At 37.3% G+C, this 22,385-nt stretch overlaps 1 long non-coding RNA gene across 2 annotated transcripts in view; it reads left to right on the top strand.

Annotated features, from left to right (window-relative positions):
- The first annotated feature begins 903 nt into the window (after window positions 1-903).
- The window catches only part of LOC307164490, a 91,092-nt gene continuing 69,610 nt past the window's right edge, over window positions 904-22,385 (top strand). Inside the window, exons 1-2 of one of the 2 annotated variants that reach the window (XR_013822287.1) lie at window positions 904-1,010; window positions 7,845-8,066. This is a non-coding gene — a long non-coding RNA (uncharacterized lncRNA). The remainder of the gene's footprint in view (window positions 1,011-7,844; window positions 8,067-22,385) is intronic. The other variant, XR_013822288.1, reaches the window with a different exon arrangement.

Below are 22,385 nucleotides of genomic sequence, written 5' to 3' on the forward strand. Positions count from 1 at the left end.
CTTACGTGTATGGAACATGAGAGTGAGTAAATGACAACAATTTTAATTTTATGGATGAACTATCAAAATTTTTCACCCAAAAATTAAAATTCTGTCAGTAATTACTCACCCTCATGTTGTTTCAACCCCGTAAGACTTTCTTTCATCTTCGGAACACAAATTAAGATATTTTTGATGAAATCTGAGAGCTGTCTGACCCCTTCATAGGATTCTAAGGGATCGAAACTTGCCGGCCCAGAAAAGACATCGTTAAAATAGTCCAAGTACCTACAGTGGCTCAACCATAAGTTTATCAAATGACAAGAATACTTTTTGTGCGCAAAAAAACAAACAAAAATAACGACTTTTATTCAACTACTCATTTTCATCTGTGTAGGCCTCTGAGTGAGTTCACATAGTGTAACAGAGCAGCTCTTCTTGGCCAGCATCACACACGACGGTCGGCCAATAGTGAGCCTACGTGGTGACCAGACATGCTGCTCTGTTACACTACGTGAATTCATTCAGGCCCACACAGACGAAAATGAATAGTTGAATAAAGTCGTTATTTTTTTTTACTTTTTTTTTGCGAACAAAAAGTATTCTCATCGCTTGATAAACTTGTGGTTGAGCCACTGTAGTCGAGCCACTGTAGTCACTTGGACTATTTTAACGATGTCTTTACTAACTTTTCTGGGCCGGCAAGTTTCAATCCCATAGAAGCCTATGGAGGAGGGAGCCAGCTCTCAGATTTCATCAAAAATATCTTAATTTGTGTTCCGAAGATGAACGAAAGAATTACGGGGTTGGAACAACATGAGGGTGAGTGATAACTGACAGAATTTTAATTTTTGGGTGAACTATCCCTTTAAATACTTCTGCGTGCACCTCCATTGAATGAGTGCACGTCACAGCACAGCGCAACTTCACTTTGTTTTTGTTTTTGATTGCGATGTAAAGAAAATATTACGTGAACCAGCCTAAAACACAAGTGACGAAGTACCTCGCCGAATATACACCTACCTAGTCAGGTACAGTCTAATATTAATAAAAATTAACATAATTCTGGCACTTGCACTCACAATGTTTCTGACGCCGCGTCGGTTAGCCTCGCCGTTTCTGAGAGGTGCTGCTGATATACAATGCCACGGCTATATAACTTATACTTTAATTGAGTTTTGAGCCTGTAGTCTGAATTGAATGTAATGAGATAGAGATAAAAAATAAAAAATAAAAGAAATTGTGCTGCAAAATAATGGCAAGATAATATGTCTATTGATCGAAGTGCTGTCGACTAAGTTACACAAACATGCAGCGCGACCAATCACAGTCCGTTTCACTAACAAATGATTCCTATGAGCAGAATATTTAATAAGAGCGAATCAGTCTGATGAATATTCACTTAATGAACACACTAATCATTACTTTCAGCTGTGTTCACTAATAGGCTATGTTATATTAGTTCTGTTCTTTTAAACTGTATTTAATTCATCTAACTTTTAAGTAGGCTATGTTAGCTAAAATTACACCCTTCTCTTTTAGCAACAATCTTAAAAAATGAGTTTTTTTTTTTTGCAAAGCGGAAGGTTATCATATCACCTTACGTTCCTCTGTAATGACTTAAAGGGTTAGTTCACCCAAAAATGAAAATTCTGTCAGTAATTACTCACCCTCATGTTGTTCCAACCGCGTAAGACCTTCGTTCATCTTCGGAACATAAATTAAGATATTTTTGATTAAATCTGAGAGCTGGATCACTTCTCCATAGGCTTCTAGGTGACCGAAACTTGCTGGCCCAGAAAAGTTATTAAAGAGATCGTTAATATAGTCCAAGTGACTACAGTGGCTTAATCTTAAGTATGTCAAGCGACGAGAATACTTTTTGTGTGCAAAAACAAACAAAAATAACGACTTTATTCCACTATTCATTTCCTTCTCTCTGGGCCTCGTAGTGTTTTTGCGCTGCGCGTCTGTGTTGCACGTCAACACGCATCACACACATGACCAGCTTCGGCCAATAGTGAGCCTACGTGGTGACGTGTAACACAGACGCGGTACGCAAAAACACTACGTGAACCAACTAGAGGCCCAGAGAGAAGGAAATGAATAGTGGAATAAAGTCGTTATTTTTGTTTGTTTTTGCGCACAAAAAGTATTCTCGTCGCTTGACATACTTAAGATTAAGCCACTGTAGTCACTTGGACTATATTAACGATCTCTTTAATAACTTTTCTGGGCCAGCAAGTTTCGGTCACCTAGAAGCCTATGGAGAAGTGATCCAGCTCTCAGATTTAATCAAAAATATCTTAATTTATGTTCCGAAGATGAACGAAGGTCTTACGCGGTTGGAACAACATGAGGGTGAGTAATTACTGACAGAATTTTCATTTTTGGGTGAACTAACCCTTTAAACTAGGAATCTATAGCAAAATAAGTTATTGTTATATGTGCCATGGGAAAATGTTCAAGCAATCTAGGCTGCTCTTCATTAAACTCTGGGAGGGTCAGCTTATTTAATTATATGTATTTAATTTAATTAGCTATATGTAATCTCTTGATTAATTTTAGCATTTATTTAAAATAATTGTTTTAACACTTCATGTTTTTTGTGGTCAAAAGGATGTTGCACCAGTGTTTACCATTACCACACAGAAGTGATGGCAACATCAGGTTGTTTCCCCAGGTGTGGTTTGCTGAATGATGAAATGTCCTGGTTAATGATTTCACTGAACACCTAGCCAGGACAGTGTTCTAATAGACAATCATTTGTTATGATATATTATGAATAAAATAGATCTTTTAATATTTTATTTAGTTCCAATATTATGTTCCCTACATTTGAATGGATATAATGTGGCCTTAAAATGTTTGGATATTTTGAATTGTATTGCATTAGATAACGAAATATGACCAAGTGTTATCTACTGCAAACATTACGCTAGACACTTTCTCAAAGCACTTTACCTTGTCTTGTCATTTTTATGCGCTGTGTGTGTGTGTGTGTGTGTGTGTGTGTGTGTGTGTGTGTGTGTGTGTGTGTGTTTGTGCTTCAATGCAAACAGCATTACTGTAGAACAGTGATTAAACTGATTTGGAATTGGAAACCATTCTAAATTGGCCCTCTTGCCAACCAGAATCGAGTATTCAGACAGACCATAAATATACTTAACAATATATCAGTTGTTTAGGCTACTCATTCAGAACCTCTCTTTTATTAAATGTTTTGTTTGGAAAGTTTGCTTAAGTTATCTTTCTTTAAAATCATTCCCATTTGGTTTGATATTTTATTAATGCAATGACATATGTGACCTACAAGTGTCCATATATTTTGGGGGCTATATTTTGATCATTTCCTACTGTTTAACCATCATTATTGGCAATTATGTTCTTTCTCTCCCTCCAATTTTTTTTATAACCTTGGTAACAGACCTTACTGTCAGCAGTTCATATTTTAACACTTTCTAACCCCTATACCATAAACACAGCCTGCAGCCATTCACCACAGAGTGTCTCTATGAGCAGTGACCTGACAGAAGTGTTAACTACAGCAACTCCTCACTGTCTCACTAGCCGAGCTACCTTGCCAAGCTCCTCTCGTCTAGTTAATTTTAGTGATGTGATTCCAGCTGTCACTCTGTTTAATCCTATTCTTTACCTCAGTGCTCTCCACTTCACTCACACCTTCCATCACTCCAGTCCTCCGCACAGGCTATTCAGTCCTCATCTCGCTCTTCAGCTATGTGGCCACACAACAGGATTTAAAACTCATTAAGGGATTTCCCAACAACCTCTCTAATGAGTTATGAAGAGGCTGTATCAGGGTTGATTAGTGAGTTTGCTTTTGATGGGCCACTTCAACAATTGTGCCCGTAGCCGATTTGAAAAGGTTGGGGTCATGGCACGGCCTCGGTAACCTTTGCTGAAGAGGTTAGTGGTCAGAAATGATATCCGGTGGAGTGGCACAAAGATTCCAGTGAGGAACAGGATGAGTCTTTGATGAGCTACCTGAGATTACTCCTGTCCCCTAATCAAAAACATAAGATAGCCTAAATAAATAATAATCGTATAAAAAAATGTAAAAGTTGCAATGTCCATAACATTAGTCTTGCCCTTGTAGTTGTTGTTTTATTGGACATAAGCAACATAAAATAATCAGTTTGTGATTTACTCATGAGTTAAACTATATGATAAATCTGTAAGTTGCTTTAAGTGTTCTTCCAGGGTAAATCTGTAAAATAAAAAAGCTGCCATTTTATTTTAGAAAGGCAGTCCTTCGCAAAGGAATCATCATATTTGGAGGTCATTGCCATCAAAAAGTTGAAAACCTTTGAGACAATATATGACAAAAATATGCTAGGTTTAGGCAGTATTGCTAAAGCTTTATTATTATCTCTTCAAAATCTTTATGTAACATTCTGATGATATGAATATATAAGACAAATTCACAAAGGATCTGGTTGTTTTTGTGAGAGGTGGCATTTCACTAAGGGACTGGCTAGTAAACAATTCTGGGAATGACACAATGACCTGCACTTTTTTTTTGTAAAAGGGGAAACTGCTAAATGATTCCTTTGTCATTAGGGCAAAAAAAAAAAAGTATAATTGAGGAAATATTGCAAAATACAGTAGGCTTCTGTAAAAAAAAAAAATATATATATATATATTTTTTTATTATTATTATTATTATTAATAATTATAGATTTTTTAATAAATTAATTTTGTTTTATTGGCAGGTGTGATGAGAAGTTGGTGTTAGAGAAGTTAGTGTTAAATCTTAACTTATAGTTGATTCTAAACTAGACTAGGTAATCATATCAGAAATCAGAAGCTTTAAGGTCACAAGTCAGTTTAAAACTAATTTACAGTCTGGAGTCAAAAGTGCCTCATTTGCATGCATTCAGTATCTCAAGATAAACTAAACCTTTGAGTAGCTTAACACATGAATGTGACAATTTTATACAATGTCATATGTGCTTTATTTCACTTTAAATGATGATAGAACCATGTGAAATGCACTTTTTCTTGCGTTTCAGACTGTCAGAAGCATGTAAAAATGCATCTGACATTTTTGGTGCACTCAAAAAAATAGCCTCCAGTCTCATCAAGTGATTTGGGCAGCTAACACAAAGACACATGTGTTTTGGTAGCCCATTACAGCTAGGATCACACTGAAACGTCCTTTTTTTCTTCTGACACACACACACACAGAAAGTCAATCTCCAGTAAAACAGATGACTCCACTGAAATGTTCTGTGAATAGAGATGCTTGTGTGCTATCAGAATCTGGAACCCTGACAAGGGCTGTCTCTCCTTCCATCACAGAGACTCTAAAACCCTCGCTTCATACGCTGCATTTCCTGGGAAAACAGCTTTTTTTTTGTGAGTTGTAAAAAGCATTTTGCTGCACGTTATAACTAACATCTCTATGAATGTTCTAGCTAATATCTAGTTCAATACCAGGTCCAAGCATCACAGTAAATGTTTAGGTTAAAGATTTATATCACGTATTTTGTGAGAAATCCATAATAATCTAGGGATGAATAATGCAAGAACTCTAAGAAAATACTTGTAGCCTCAGTACTGTTTGAATGATCCCACCGATAAAATCAGAATTTGCACATTGCAGGCCAACCAGTAATGACAATTATAAGACATAAAGCACTATTGACATCTGCTAATGGCCTGATCATCTTTCTAATGGGCGATCTCGAGGTCAAAACAATTACCATACTAATGAAGTAGATAGTTGCTGAAGTGCCATGGGATCTAAATTGCCATCACCGTGACCTTTGTGTGCTTTGTTATTTGTACACTGTACAATGTAGAATTTCAAAAATGAGTTGAGGTTTTGTTTTCTATGGGTAATGCTTTTAAATGGAGAGCGCTTGTCTGTAACTATGGACAGCATTACATAAAAGACTCTACAACTGTTTCCTAACTGAAATTCCTACAACTGCACATATAAGTCTCAACACTATACGCACGGTTATTTTAAGCTGAGGAACAAGCACTTTATTATACCACAAGACAGTAAGTTACTAAACAAGACAGCAAAGTCAACAACTGTGTAAATAAAGCTGGCAAAGAGTCAAAAAAGCCCCACCCATATTAAGATTCATCGGTCTGTGGAACTTTACTGAAACACTAGTTTCTGGTTGTAAATAGGTACCTATTTGACCTACCTGTAAATAGTTACCTAATTTGCTCCTGAAATAGGTAGTACTTTTAAATTAATACGTAGCGACTATTGAAAAAATATGTTCTATATTAGTATAAATGTGTTGTATTGGTGCGTTCACGCCATGTCGTAATTATGAGATTACAACTTGTAAAAAGCGTTCACGTCCTTGTAAAACTCGTAATTACAAATTGCAAACTGAGGATTTTCTGAGAGCTCCGACTTGTAACACCTGACCGCTGCAGATTCAATTTGGAATTGATAGTGTTACCAAAGAAGCTCATAATTCCGAGTCCGAGGACATAAACAGCTCATAGTACATGTCGCATGTTGTCATCTCATAATTACGGTTATTACGACATGGCGTGAACGCAGCATATGAATGTAATCCAGACATACTACATTCAGAATGTGATCTATAGTGTCAATTCCCTCGCCATTGGTGTGTTCGACTTGAAGTGGCGCTGCACAGACCGATCGGTGTGTGACATCAAAGTACCGCAAGAGTGATTCGAAAGCATACGGGGCCGTCTGCTCTCGTGGTACTCTGATGTCATACAGCGATTGGTCTGTGCAGCGCCGCTTCAAGTCGAACACACCTAATCACAACTCCTCGTGGGATAGTAAAAACATCCATCGTATGTGCACTTCAGAATCTTGCAGGAAGTAGTAGGTCATCCTGGTAATTTTTGGCAACTGTTTTATGAATACAGTAGGGATGAATATAGTAGGGTAGTATGCACATTCAAATGCAATCTTTGTCCCGTTGACCTTCCCAGTATGCAGTGGGCAAGGCCTTTTTGAATTGAAATGCATGAATGTACACTGTACAGTAACTCACCTGCAGTGTTTGTTGGTTTAAAAAAGTGATAAAAAGTAAAGCTGCATCAAGCTTTAAATTGCACAATAGGTTAATGAGCCAGATCGAATGAAGAAAGAAGCTAGTGCCTCTCATTTCACAAGGGCTTCGCAAGATTTTGAGAAAAATTCCAAGAACATTAAATCTGGCTATTCACCTCCAAAATACACTGGATAATGGTTATAAGCTTGTATTTCTGAAAGTTGTATGTTGTGAGAAATATAAGTCATTGACTATTTTCTGGCTTTATATACTGGATCTAAGTATAGTTTGGCAGTGTACTAGCTTTATAACCTTTATTCTTTGTAGAGTGAATGTGATACCTGATTCTGTTCTTTTAGCTCTGACTATTGTTTATGGAAAACCCATGTTTTGTTATTTGCTTCACACCGCCTTTCCTCCTAGTGACAGTGTTGACCCCTGGGAAATCATTTCTCAACAATTATAACTCAAAACACAGACTGCACAAGCAGTTATCTGCATTGAAGTCATAATGAAGGAAACATTTAAAACAGTACAAGCTAAAAAAGAAAAGTCTAATTATTCCTGGCTGAAACGAGCATGTGGATGGTACAAATCTAAAAGGGAAGTTGTTCTGATTACTGTGGCAGATGCATTCAGTTGAGTCATTCTAACAAAACAAGAAAATATTGTTGCATTGTTTGGGAAGAATTAGTTTGACATCCTTAGAAGCTAGGGGGATTCAGGCAACAGTTGTTGGATGCCATGTTTTTTATGATTTAAATGACCCATTCATTACTCATTTATGAGGATAGACATATTTATAAGTAATTTGCTATTTTTAACACCATCTCTTTCCTTCTACAGCAGTAAAGCAACCTGCCTGTCATAAGCTGCACGTTGCACGTCATGTCTGAGGTCATGTGTGTACAAGAGTGATGAGAGTGAGGCAAGATGGAGGAAATTTGCTGACTTAAACTGTGGCAAAGGTGACCAGGACTACAAGTGCACTGACAGCTTTATGAGCTGCTGGCCTGGGAGGAAAACGCTGGAACATGAGGCGCTGGCGGAGGTCCCAGATTTACACAGGTACTAACCAAAACAAGCTGGCGTCATACCAGTGCACCTCACAGCAGCTGATGAGCGACAGAAATTCTGTGCATACTTGACCTACCTCCATTTACCATTGTGACTTAGCCAGAAAATTGATGAAATAAGGGAAGTATTGAGTTTGAGACACTTGTTCCATGGCTTTTAAAATATTTAGGAACATACAGCAGTACAGTCAGTACTTCATCCTTCACTGAATTAGCATAGCTTTGTCGAGGATGTCGTTCATTTCGGATTCATTTTCCAGCCAACAGCAACTTGATTTTGTGGACAGTGCTGTGTGTTATACTAAGAGGCACTTTGAGGGGCGTTCACATTCACAGTACTAGAGGTTGCAGAGAGACTGTATTGTTGGTTGTAGTGGGTGTTCCTACAGCTAGATGACCGACAGTTATTGGTGGGCTGCACAACTAGGCATTGCTTTAGAGAATTTGATCACAAACGGTATGGTAAAAAAACCAAGATGGAATTATTATTTGCAAATATTTTTTATATATTGCTGCTAAAAATGACCATTCTGAAGGCAAAAATGCATGTATGTATTTAGAGATTGCAGCATAATATCGTCAAGATGAATGCTTATAAACGTAAGAATCAAACAAGTAATACTTTTGCAATTTCTGACACTGCTTTCCACGCATCATTTTGATTTAATAGATTAAAGTGTTTTCAAATTGTCATCTAGGGACCCCCAGGGGGCCTCAAGGGTGTTAGGAGGTCCATGGAAAAGTTCCAAGAAAAACTGTTAAAAAAAAGTAAACATGAATTAGAAATAAATAATAAATAGAATATAAAATAAGTTAATATGATTACTGTTTCATTCTGCTTTCTAAGGACCGTTTTTTTTTTTTTTTTTACAGTACAAATGGGGTCAAGGTAAAGTAAATATAATTGAAAAGAAATATTTTCCAGATACTATTTTACGTGTTTTATGGTCTTCTATACATTAATGGGTCTTTATCCATCCTTCGGATGAGACGTTAAAATGAGGTCTTGACTCTCTGTGGTCATTAAAAATCCCAGGATGTCCTTCGGAAAAATAGTAGGGTTTAACCCTGGCATCCTTGCCAAAAATTTGCCCATTGGCCTCTGTCCATCATCATGACCCATATATAGTGATTGGCTTCAACACTCTGACTCTGTCTCTGTGGTGGGCTTTCTGGCGCACTATGGCTGTGCCGCATCATCCAGGTGGATGCTGCACAGAGGAGATTCCCCCCTTCATATGTAAAGTGCTTTGAGTACCCAGAAAAAGTGCTATGTAAATGTAATGGATTATTATTATTATTATTTATACATTGAAATATATAGCTATATTTTAGAATGGAGTTACCTCACAAGGGGATCATATTTGGGGGTCATTGCCACCAAACAGTTTGACAACCTCTGAAATAACACTCAATACAGCTAAACTTTTCTGAGTTTTGTCCCACCGCCAGTGGTCGTGAATGTCTATGTCACTGGAAATCACGTAACTTCTAGTTGCTTTCTCAGTGCAAATCGCTGTATGTGAGTTCCCATGAAATGTTTAATTCAAAACATTGCTCTCAACACTTACAGCACTTTTAAAGCAAATCTTTAAAGCTTACGTTTCCTGAACGTCTGCTAAATAAAATCATGCTTCTGTCGCACTTCCAAAACAAGCTTGTTTAAACATCTGGGACGGTATAGTCGCTTTTTTCAAGCAGAGTGTAAATGCTGTGTTTACACTTGACCGCCACATCTCATTAAGCAGCCTCTGCACTCTGACTGCCTAAATACTGCGTCACCCTCTTTCTCTCAGTTTGTTTTCTCTGTCATTCACCATGTATTTGCACTCACTCAGCCTGTGGGTTTGGCCCCTGGCAGCAGCGCAAACGGGTTACGGTGTAACCGCACCCCTCGCCTGCTTCATCCTCCCGATCGTCCTCTCAGCCATGTGGTGTGAGGTAACACGGCTGACCACAACTGTAAGTAGTTCCACCTTCAGCTCATGGAAACCTGGGAGAAGGCTAGACCGTACAATTATGACCAGCATCTTCCAGAAGAAAAATACATTTCTCACTGTTAGCGGTTGAGGAATGGCAGTAAGGGGCTTAATGATGAGGTGGAAGGGCCAGAGAAATTAAATGACATCTGATGACCTCCATTATTAAGATTCATTAAGGCAGCACTGGTTCTGTGTAACCTAGTTTTAAAAACACTGACAAATGCTGACTCTTGTCAATAGCTTTAGCTGAACTAATGTGAAAAGGCTGATGTGCTACAGTCAATATACTACTGGTTCAGAGTGGAGTCGGCGCCAGGATGAATTTCTTAAGGCAGTGTTTGGAATTTTGGAAGGCGGGGGGGGGGGGGGGGGGGGGGGCACATTTGTCACTTTGCCCTAATTCGATGTAACGCTGATTAAACGAGTAGCTATTGTCGTCGTCTGAAGGAAAGAGCGATTCGTTACTGTTTGTCATTATATGCATAATCCTAAAAACATATGTACACTACCACTCAAAAGTTTGGAATCATTAAGATTTGTGTTTTTGATAGAAGTCCCCCAAGGCCTCTCACCCAGGTTGCATTTGATTATTTGATCAAAAATACAGTAAAACAGTAATATTGTGAAATATATATATTTTTTAAAAGTTTTAAATATTCTAAAAAATAATTCCTAGAATATATTGCAACAAGCTAACTGAAACCTTTTACCTGTAAACTTAGCAACATCTATATGTGTGTTGTATGAATAAGTGATAAGGTTCCATTTTGTGAAGGCGTTGACTGCTTGAACCTTGGTGCTTAGTTCATAAAATTGTTTAAATATTCAAATATTCCTTTTTAAATAACTGTCTTTCAGTGTTCCAACTTTTAAAATCTCCAAAACAGAAGCCATAAATTAAAACACATGTGTGGTCAATATTTCACTGTTTCTATGGTTACACATGAAAAAAAAAAAAAATCCGTTTAGAAATGTAGGTGATGTTTTCTTGCCCATTTTTGCACAATATTCTCTCTTGAGGAAAGCTGTAGCTCCTTCACATGTGAGATAGAGGCCTAAAATCCACATATACTGCAATCTTTCTTGAAAACAAAGTTCAGTTTTGTGAAAGCCAGTCTTCATTTCATCTTCGATTTGAGCGTGACTCAAGACCAATTTACAGATGAAGCCTGTGGGCACTTAAGTAGCATCAAACACTTGAAAGCCTTTGATTTTAGTCTTGCATGCTGAATATGTCACAGAATTTACAAACAAGAAAATCCGTTTAAATGCAAGCGGAGGTATGAGGTTTAGACTCTTTTGTGTTGTGAGTTTGTGTATGGACCTGAACTCGCAGAGTTCATTGATGGAGCCAAGATTGTGTTTAAAATGTATGCTGCATGTATGTATTTTTAAATGAGTTTCATCCAATTACATGTGAGTCTTTCAAAGTTTTAATAAAATGCAGATACATTTTAAATTATGTGTCTCATCAAACACAGTAAGAATCACTCATTAAGAAAAGTCAGGAACAGAAATTATAAAAGTCAAATGGTTTAAATGTAAATTGCACAATAGGTTAATGAGCCAGATCGAATGAAGAAAGAAGCTAGTGCCTCTCATTTCACAAGGGCTTCGCAAGATTTTGAGAAAAATTCCAAGAACATTAAATCTGGCTATTCACCTCCAATATACACTGGATAATGGTTATAAATAATATCTCAAACTAAGTTAGATCTGTAGGGAATATGATTATGGTTTTGAAGTCATGGCAGAGCTTCAAAGACCCTGCTTGCTCGTGTCTGATGCCAAAGATTAAGAACACAGATGAAGTGCTCTTAGCTGTGAACGCTTTTCTGCATTAGAAAATTGTGAGGAAACACCGACTGTCACTCAATGAAATAATAAAGTGAATGAACATAATTTGTCTTACAGTTTATTAAAAACGAATCATCCAGTAGACTTTAGCATTAACAGTAATTTTCATGACCTCTAACAACTGTGATCATTCAGTGAATATACAACCTTGCTTGTCTTCACACAGGATGCGTTCGTGTATTCTGGCAAAATCATACGAAATCATATAAAGTCATATAAAAATGTATGACCCAAACCTAAACATAAAGTCCAACCCTAAACCTTAAAATTAGACTTTGAAAGTTACGAAACCATTGTATTGTCTTTTTTTTTTTTTTGGGGGATTTTTATAATTAATCACACTAAATAAAGTGTTAATTGACAGCACTAATAAATAAAAAAATCCTTTACCATCACATTTTTTAGTACTTTGACTTCCAAGTTTGGGTGTTATTTTTGTACTTTTATGCAAATTTGTTTAATGTGTATAATTCTTTCATTTACGTGTCACTCCAAAATGTTCTGAACTATTTCTTTAATCTTTTGTCATCAAAAATGTTTATCAAAAATGGCTCAGAAAACATTCACCATCACATTTTACAGTTCAGGCCTCTCATTCCAGTGATGATCTGATTCCATTTTGGGAGCGTGTATGACATTAAATGCCCCTTTCAGAACAAGGTCATCATGACAAGCAGTTCTTGATCTGTACACAGGAAGGGACATGCACGTATGCGCGGACCCACACACACATTTTTGTCCACAAGACTGGGGGCAACTCTTCATCACAGGAATTCTTGGGGAATTTCTGCTCTACCTCGCAGGCAAATGAAATTAGTGGGGATTGTGGTGACAGAGTGGCCATTGTGGGAATCATACAATGTGCTTCTTCATCCTCTTTGCACTGCTTGGGGTGGAAAGTCCTGTCTTGAAGGCTGGTTCACTGGCCTGCAGGGGTGCTGTTATCCTCCCCCCTGCCCCAGACATGGTGGGATGCTGGCCAAAAAGGAATGATAAACTGATTACAAGTCAAAGGGGGTTTGGCCCTTATGGTCATCTGACGCACATGCTTATTTGATACCTGTATCAATGGCAAACTCGATGAAGCCAGTTTTTATTTTGGACAAATTTGATTATCTAACAAGTTTGTAAAGTCACATTTTCTCATGCTAATTACTGTATATATATAAATACCAGTGTACTCAGTTCATTTACAAACAATGAGTATCAGTTGATTTCTGACAGCCAGAGTAGCAAGTTTACTTTATTGCTGTCATAATGTAGGAGCCAGCTGTGATGTCAAGGTTGGCTTTGTTAAGAGCCTACTCCGTAACTTAATATTAATAAATATTCTAAAATAGCTCTAGTTAAATTTTATGCGGCACTTGTGCCATAAAATTTGATTTGCAAGTAAATTAGAGTGAGTTATACACGTTCAAATGCTGACTTCTGTTCAGCACTCAAGATTAAATTGTTTTTCAAAGTTGCAGAGAAACTGATGAGCCCAGCACCTGAGGTTGGGAAAGAGCTGGAGATTTCCATGGCATCATAACAGACCTTGTGATGTACTTACTATTTGGCTTGAAAGCAAAATCAAACATTATGCAGTAAATGAGAAGCTTTTTGTAAAAGAAAAGAAAATCACAAAGGTTTGACTGACAACAATGTCATTGTATGCTTTAGGTAGTGATCTTTACCAGTCTGGTAATGCATGCATACAGACTGCATGTGGAATGCCAGCTTTTGCATTTATTGAACACAGAGGACTTTACATTTCAAGCTTGGCAACTCGCGGGTAGATGAAATCTCATTGTTGGGACGGTATTCTAAAAATATGAGATGATCTGTTCGCCATTAAGGAGGTCTTTGTGGATGGCAGTTGGTCATACATTCCTTTGCACAATTACACATTGCCCCCTGTTCTAGGAACAGAGGTAGCATTATAACTGTAGTGCACGATTGCATTTGGGGTTTCAACTGACAAAATAAAAATGAAATGCTAATACAAAACATACATGGGGTAGCTCTCATGCTTGTTCTGAACGTTACATTTGATTTGATTTGTAATGTTTTCAGGAGAAAGTACATTTAAAAATCCCTTTGTCAAAATGGCAAGTACAAATAAACACACTCTTTGTTCATAGTTTGTTCATATTTTTGCCTCCGGGTGTAGTTATTATTCTGTGTCTGGCCTTGGAAGTCTATATATAAAGATATAATTTTACTAAACCTTGAAAAACATGTCTTGGATGGTTCTGAAATGTGACTTTGAAGGGTGACGATTTTTAGTAGCAACTAAACTTGCTATGCTGTCTGCATATATAACACTTAATCGCATCGCATTGCAATAAAAATAATCAATCTGATACTTTTTTTTTTCTGTGAAATAGAGGAAACAGTAACTGCTTTATCTCTCTCAGCCTTGGATTTCTTTTCTTTCTTTTTTTTCAACAGTTGAAAGTTTGATGACTGTAGCTCAAGTTATATTTGGAGGTCTAATAATATATAACCTTTTTCCAATGTGAATATCCACAAAGGTACAATCCACTTATCTATCTATTTATTGATTGATTTATTCATTCACTTACTTTGATTCTTGCTAAGGACCTCCATGTAGTATGCTAACAGGTGCAGGCATGGACTTCAAGGAAATATCCTCTTTAATATCAAGTAGTCACACAAAATGTGAACACTAGCAATTATGATGATGCAATCAATGCAACTCTATTTATTGATTGAATCTACAGCATATCTAAACTAGACCAGTTTCCTCCTCCTTCCAGGCAATGTCATTTGCTAGACATGCGTTGTTCCAAATATATGTCATAAAAAAAAAAAAAAGCAGTGACTTCTCTCATATGTTTTAGAAGTTTCTACTCTTATTTTACAGGGCTGTGGCACAGTTGCCAGCTATTTACAAGCCTTCACTAATTACCATCAACCCATCAACTCATAGAAACCAAGAACACAAAAGCCACGCTGGGCTTAGCAAACAGATTACTACTCTTAGAAGTACATGCAGTAAAGATTTAATCAACTCGCTTGAATTCTGGCACAGAACTGAAGCGACTTTATTGAAGCTGTGCGTGATTTATCACTCTATGATCCAAGAACTAACATTTCTTACCTGTTTATAAGCATGGACTCCAGTCTCATGCCAGCAAAATGCAAACAGTTATTACCGGAGACCCTGACTATATTTTTCATGTACTTTACCGCAGTGAGTTCTTAAGTAAGTCCTGCATGTCCTTAATTTGATCTTCTCCCTGAATTACAGCCACCCAGACGGTGGTTCCCTGGAGGATTCTGACTGTTGTGGCAGCACTAATTTAACCACTGACCTCCCAAATGATATTGTCTCTCTTTCTTCATCCAGATTTTTTCCACATTCTCATTTGAGCACATATCTTTTCACCATGTTGTTTATCATGTTCCCTTTTTCCCCCTGGAGAACTCCTGAGCTGAACAAAGATAATCTCACTGCATTCCTCCGTTTCCTCCTGGTGGGAGGTAGTGCTCTGATTCCAGTGATGAGCACATCTTGACTCGCGGCACTGGCCCATCTGGGTTCAATATGCCCCTTGTCACTATTTCATCTGTGCCTAAACAAATCCTTTGATTTGGGTAATCACAGGCTGCAGTGTAATTTCGTATTTTTATCCTAAAGCCAAAAGATTCTACCTGTGTCTGGAACTGAGCAACTTTGTTTTAAGAAATCTATGAATTTATGAAATCTAATCATCTGCCTTAGGAAAGATGTGAATAGAATTAATCAAGTAGCAGTTGATTGCTTATCATTGGATAGTATCAGATAACGTGAACTTTAGAATTAGCATTTTTCTTTTTTTGGACAATCTAAAGCAAGTATTAGACTGGAAGTATTTTTCTGTTTTCTAATGTGCCACTGAGATTGTTCTCAAATAACAGGATTAATTTTATTGCAGTGAATACTCATTTAAAGGGAGATTTCATCCAAAAATGAACCTGTATGAAAAAAAAAAAAAAGGTTTGGAAGAAAGCGAGAAAGTTGCTTTTTCCCACTCAGTTAAAGTGATAATCATTCACGATAATTAAATGGACGAACCAACTTGGACATTCTGCTAAACTTCTCCTTTTGTGTTCCTTACAAGAAATAGTCATAAAGGTTTGAAATGACACGAGGGTGAGTAAACCCTAATTTTTTTTTCAAGAATGTGTCTTGTGTAATGCAGCAATACAAATTCATAGTAGTGCAAAATCACAGTGTGCAAAAACATATAAACAATATTTGTCTCTGGATCTTGGCATCTGTGGTTTTCCAGAGTAAGGTTTCAGATGTAGTTTTAGATTGGATTAGTGGTACTAAAGTGAGCAGAAGGGAAACTCAGCAGCTGCTGGTGCCCCCCAGGTGAGCGGGACGCCCTGATGGCTTAAGGCTGTCTGAGATAATGGCACTGTCTCACCCCTTCATCTCCCACTGTCTTTACATCCTACCAGTGAGAGTTTAATGATTAATCCTTCAAAGTGTACTAGAGATGTCTGGGTAAACATTCACTCATATTTCCTTCTTGTAATCTAATGGCTCATTTTTTGGTGTTTTGTTTTATTAGTAAGATGAAACTGTGATAGCACTTTCTACAATTGTTTGATCCTCAAGAATCTTATAAAAGAGTTTCACAGCTGTACTGATAGACCAATAGAAACACTTTACAATAAGATTCAATTCACTGTATTCAAATTCATAATGATAAATAAGATTCAAATGCACGTAATAGTTTTAAATACATTGTCATGAACAACCATTTTTACAGCATTTATTAAATTAGGTTAATATTAATTTATTATACTATTTTTGTTTATAGTTAATTCTTGTTTGTTCATAATACATTGACTAATACATTTAAAACGTTAAAACTACTTAACATTTTCTATGTAGAAATTAACAAAGACTAATAAGTGCTTTAAAATGGGTAAAAGAATGAATGCATTAGCTAACGTTAACAGATTTAACCTTATTTTAAAGTGTTACCAAAATTTGTTTAGACATTTAGACAAAAAAGTAAAAAAAATGTTTTAATGCATATATTTCTATGGTAAATACTGTCATACCTCCCACTGTAGTGAGAAAAGTTAATATAATTTTTTTCTGTAAAAAAAAAAAGTGCCTGTATTGCTATTACTGTGTGTGTATCTAAACAGGAATGGATGTAAGTGTATATAATTTATGTATATTATTTATTTATTATTTTATATATATTGTGTATAATATACTGTATATAAGTTTGCTGCACTGTGCCCCGCACCTGTAACCAACTTTTTCTAGAATTTCTCTACAGAGACCAAACCTTTTTAGTTAACATTCAAATGGTTGCTTTAATATATGTACATACGATTATATCAAACAAATTACATTGTTAAAATATGACTAAATTCTTTAAACAAACATCATTCAGGCTGCATAAAAAAAAAAAAAAAAATCATGGTCATTCACTGCTTCACATTTGAAGGGGATCATTATCTCATAGACAAAAGAACACACAAGAACAGGTGACAGAGGCCTCACAACAGTCTAAATTCCCACTGACTGTGGCCCCTTTCGGCCTAGCAGATGGCACAAGGCTTGTTGCTAGGGATAAGGAGTAAGGAATCCATTTTTTAATTCCAGATTATTTGCTTCAGCATGGCAAGCAATATCCAAAGCTTTCCCAAGGCCAAAGGGGGAGGAGGATGCATTGAGAGAAGACACAGGCCAGGTCAACAGTCACTTTTATAGGCAAAAGGACTTGTCAGTACAGCTGGCTGAGCTCGCTGAGGCCTCAAAGAAACAGATTTGCTAAAAGTTGCTTTAGTCCGCTTGAGGTGCCTGAAAAGGGGGGCAAAAAAAAAAAAAAAATGTTTTTAACAGGTGAAAGATTGCTGGCTCTCTTAATTAATGAAAACATGTACTACCTTTTTTGCTCTCAAGTTTGTTGTGTAGAAAAACAACCGGTCCACTGGACACACACAAACATTGGATAAGTGGGGATTCCAGCCAAGAGGGAAGTGTTGGTGGTCTCCCAAGACGTTTGATGAAGGAGCTCTACCGCAGCAGCTGATGTTTGTTTTGATCTCACCGATCTCTTTATCGGGCTCATTTGTAACAAGAAACAAAAACAGACTTTTTTAGTTCAGAGAAAACAGTCATGTCCACCTAGACAAACCTATTGGCAATGATGTCAGATGTGAAGGGCCAAAAGTAAAAGCACGATAAGAGGGTTCAACAAAGGATATGGGAATGTCACAACTGAATTTCACAACTAATTTGTCACATATTAGGAAAACAGTACAAAATAAATCAATTTATTATAAAACGGAAGCAAGTCAGGTTGAGCAAGTAAGCTCATCAATATACTGTTCAAACGAAGTAGGGCATATTTCACCTATCCATCCAATAGTTTTGGGGTCTTCTTTGTATTCATAACTATGAGTCCGTAACTTCTGGATTTCAACTGATAAAACTCAATGCCTCTCCAGTGAGACAGACAAAAAAAAGGCTTTTGTGAAAGTTTGAGTAGTTCTGATGTAATGACAGGAGCTCTCCATGCAAATGCTAATGTGCCGTGTCTCAGTGGATCTGATGTCAAGACTACATTTACACTCCATTATATGCAAAAGCAATAATACATGTTTGAGAATGTGATTTAGCGCCCTTTCAGGGAAAAAAAAAATACTGAAAATACAAATGAAATGGCTGTACTTTGATAAACTCATTTCATCCTGAAACAATGCAATATAATGGCTAAGACTTCTTTGGCTAAATTAGGTGTCAGCAAATGACTACTGTGTTTAAGCAGGCCACCAATTTCCTTGTAGTTAGTTTCACATTAGTTTGTGCTAGCATCTGAGTTTCAACTGGGAGTAGAAAAGAAAGTTCCACAGTTTCAATATGCCGTGCATTTTTCTGTATGATCTGAAAGCAGTCATTTGGGCACATCTGCATACTGACTGACACGTCGACAAGCTGAAGCTACATTTTCAGCTTAATTTTAAATGGCCAATTCATTTAACTTGTACAAGGTAAAAAAAAAAAAAAGTTTGGCTGGTTAGTGTTGTTCAGGTGAACTATATGTGTTAAATTTTAATTGTTCAATTTTAAATGTCAAAAAAAAAATTTGTTTTGAACTTTCTTTTCATCAAAGAAACCCGAAAAAAGCAGTTTCCACAAAAATATAAAGCAGCACAGCTGTTTTCAACCCTGATAATAAGAAATGTTTCTTGAGCACCAAATCAGCATATTAGACTGAATATCTGAAAGACCATGTGACACTGAAGACTGATAGGACTGATAGTAATGCCTACTAAAAACTCAGCATTAAGATAATATATATATATATATTTTTTTTTTAATTATTTGAAATATTGGCTTTTAAAAAATTGACTGTTTTCTATTTCTCCTTCAGTTGTCTTTGACATCACATGCTGTCCACTCCTCATTCCTCGCCTCAGGTTACAAGAGGCGTTGCAGCCTCCACCTGTTTCCCTCATGACTGACATCATCCCAGCCCTATCGCATGCCGTCACGTCAGTGGTCATGTGCGACGCGCATAACAAGCAAACACCGTGCGGACAGGCTATTTGTCTGGGCAGACAGCGTGGCGTCTCGCAGTCTGCGTGAAGACTCTTTCGTCATGTTACATTTCCTCCCTCTCTTCCATCTCTTCCTTTATCTGTGTCCCTCGCTCTCCTCCTCTCGTTCCCTGCAGCTCAATTTCAGACTCTCTCACATCCTGATTATAATGTCGTTATCTCATTATAACGGCCATAGATGCAAGAGCGAGCAAGCTGAGTTTAGCACACAACCAGTGTTTACTGTGGTAAAGCTGATGTACTTGTCCATGTAAAGATGAAACTAACTTTTCAGAACCAAATTCCTACATTCCGTAACCAGTACTGTTCGTCTGGACTCAGTCAGGTTGACAGGTACTTTAAATCGCCTTTATGAGCAGTATCTATGCATCTCTGTGTGCTGTTTAATATTTTCTTTCAGCTGAAGTAGAATTATGACCTTTGGATTTGTTCCATATAGATTTGCAATGTATTTATCTCTTATTTCATTAATTTTTATAGAGCGGACAAATCTTTGCTAGCCACTGTCATCAATTACTCTTCAGAAGTGAAGTTCCAGTGCTCTACCAGTGATTCATGGCCGAAACGTGTCCATTTTTCTACTTCATCTTCCTTTGAAATATACTGTAGCTTTTATTTACTAACTGTTGCTCAGTGAATCTGATCATAAATAAAGAATGATTGTTATACTAACAAAAGAAGAGTAAAACATAACAGATGTGCACCATTAGAAGAGAGTTACAGGAACGGTCACAATTCAAGTGGGCATTACAGTGCCAAAACACCAAATGACGGAATATACCACAGTGGATCAAAAGAAATAAAATATTATCATATTATAATGAAAATGAATGATATTCTCACTTATAGGTTTCTCTGCAGTACAGTGAGGGTACTTAGAAGAGCAGAGCAAGGTTAGATTAGAAAACTGTCTGGTCTCGAGTCTCTTTGATTTAGATATTTTATGATTATTGACAAACATTGGGTGGCTTTAAGAAAACCTCAAGTTGCCCATCCAGTCCAGGCACCAGGATTTTGCTTGTTCTCGCCCTTTACTAAAAATTGAATACTAAGAATTTTTATATAAATGTTAGATTAGTTATGCAGAACTGAGCTCTTGCTGACTTGCTGCTTTGACCTCAGAGAGTCAAGAGAGACTCGTCAGTTTGCTGAATATTAAATTCAGAGGTAATTTGTTTGAAACAAATTCGTGCAGCAAGCAAAAGGATGTCTGAAATGTAGGAAATGAAATGAATGTAGGAAATACATTAAAGTGTGTTCCTATGATTATCAAAATACTATATCATGGTGTTTTAACCATGTAACTACATTGTTTAGATTTGGCTTAAGCAATGTTGCTTGTACGTGAAGACCAGTTACTGGTTCTTTTGAGGGGACCCTGCCATTTAGCCTATTTTAATTCTCATGTTGAACACTCCCCTGAGAAGTGTTTCTCCTCATCTCTTTCTGCAGCTCTTAAAGATTATTATTATTATTGCAAAAATCAGCTAAAACAGCAGGATTACTAACTCGTGTAACACTTCACCTTTTAACCATTTGAACCATTTTTTTTAACTTATTTTAAATTATAATAATAATTCAGAATGTTACTGTTTTCACTGTATTTTTGAACAAATAAATATAGCCTTTAGGTTTCTTTCAAAAACATAAAAAAATCTTCCAGACCTCATGGTAGTGTAGATAAATAGATTAATAGATAAATAAATAGATAGATAATGTTAGTAGCGTTATTACTTTTAGTTAGTTACAGCCCCACACTGGTAATATGACTAGTGCATACACTGCAAATAATCATTTGTCTTGACATTGTGGGATCTACTGTATGTATTTTTAAGTATGCAAAAAAAATAATGAGGAACTGTCACTTTTTCTGATTGTACTGTTTTCTAATGCAATGATGTTAGCTGTGTTGAATAGCTTAACTCCATGTAACTAGCGTTTAAAAGAGCGCAAACCTGCTGAAGCTGCACTTGACATGTTCATTCCTTCCTGACCTCATAGCATATATGACTCATGCTGAATCAGATCATCTGAATAAACTCCAGCCATACTGGGAACATGCTAACCAATTTCTCTGTAGGGAGGAATCTTTGGCATTAAAAATTACGGCGAGGAAATGCGCCCATCGGAGACCTCTAAAGTGTTGCAAAGGGGAGGATGTCATGCCGCGTATTTGCTACAACACTCAGAGGATGTGGCTTACGCACATTTTTAATTATCCTTGTCACCCTAAGGCCGGGCCTCAAATGTGTTTGTGTCTTTGACTCAAATGGCTCAAGTGAAACTCATTTCCACAAACAAAAACCCGAAAAGTTTTCCTCACGTAAATCAAGTGCGCCGAGCACCCCGCAGTTCTCCTCCCTGTCACTTCCCTCAGAGCCCTTTGGCAGGGGCTCGCAGTAACTTCTGGCCACGTTCTGGAGGAGATCCACCCCGGGTAATTGCGGCCTCCTAATTGCCCAGGCACCGCTGGGCTTTGTGAGGGGAGACAGCGGCCCGTGCTCGCCGGCAGCCCCCCCTCTAAATGAATGCCATGTGCTGGGAGTGAACGCCCGAGTGAGTGGCTGCGCCGGAACGTTCTTTGAGGTGGCGCCGTGACGCCTCCGGCTCCATCGCTCCGGCCCGGCGCTGCCAAGAGCAGCATAGTTCAACTCTTACGTCTCTCAAGACACACCTCTCTCTCTCTCTGTCTCTCTCTCCTGGTTTATTCTTTCTTTTGTTTTTTTTTCTAGATGTCTGTCTCCATAACACATCCTCTCCTTCTCTCACCCTGTTCTTGTCTTTGGCCATCTCTGTTTCTCTCTCACTCTTTATTTCTACTCTGTTTAAATGATGTTCATGGGACGTTACTGCTCATTAGCAGCAAAGTTTAAGCCTTCTCTCTAGAA

This window comes from Squalius cephalus (genome assembly GCF_949319135.1).
Source record: "Squalius cephalus genome assembly, chromosome: 9".
In the NCBI taxonomy this organism is placed as follows: domain Eukaryota; kingdom Metazoa; phylum Chordata; class Actinopteri; order Cypriniformes; family Leuciscidae; genus Squalius; species Squalius cephalus.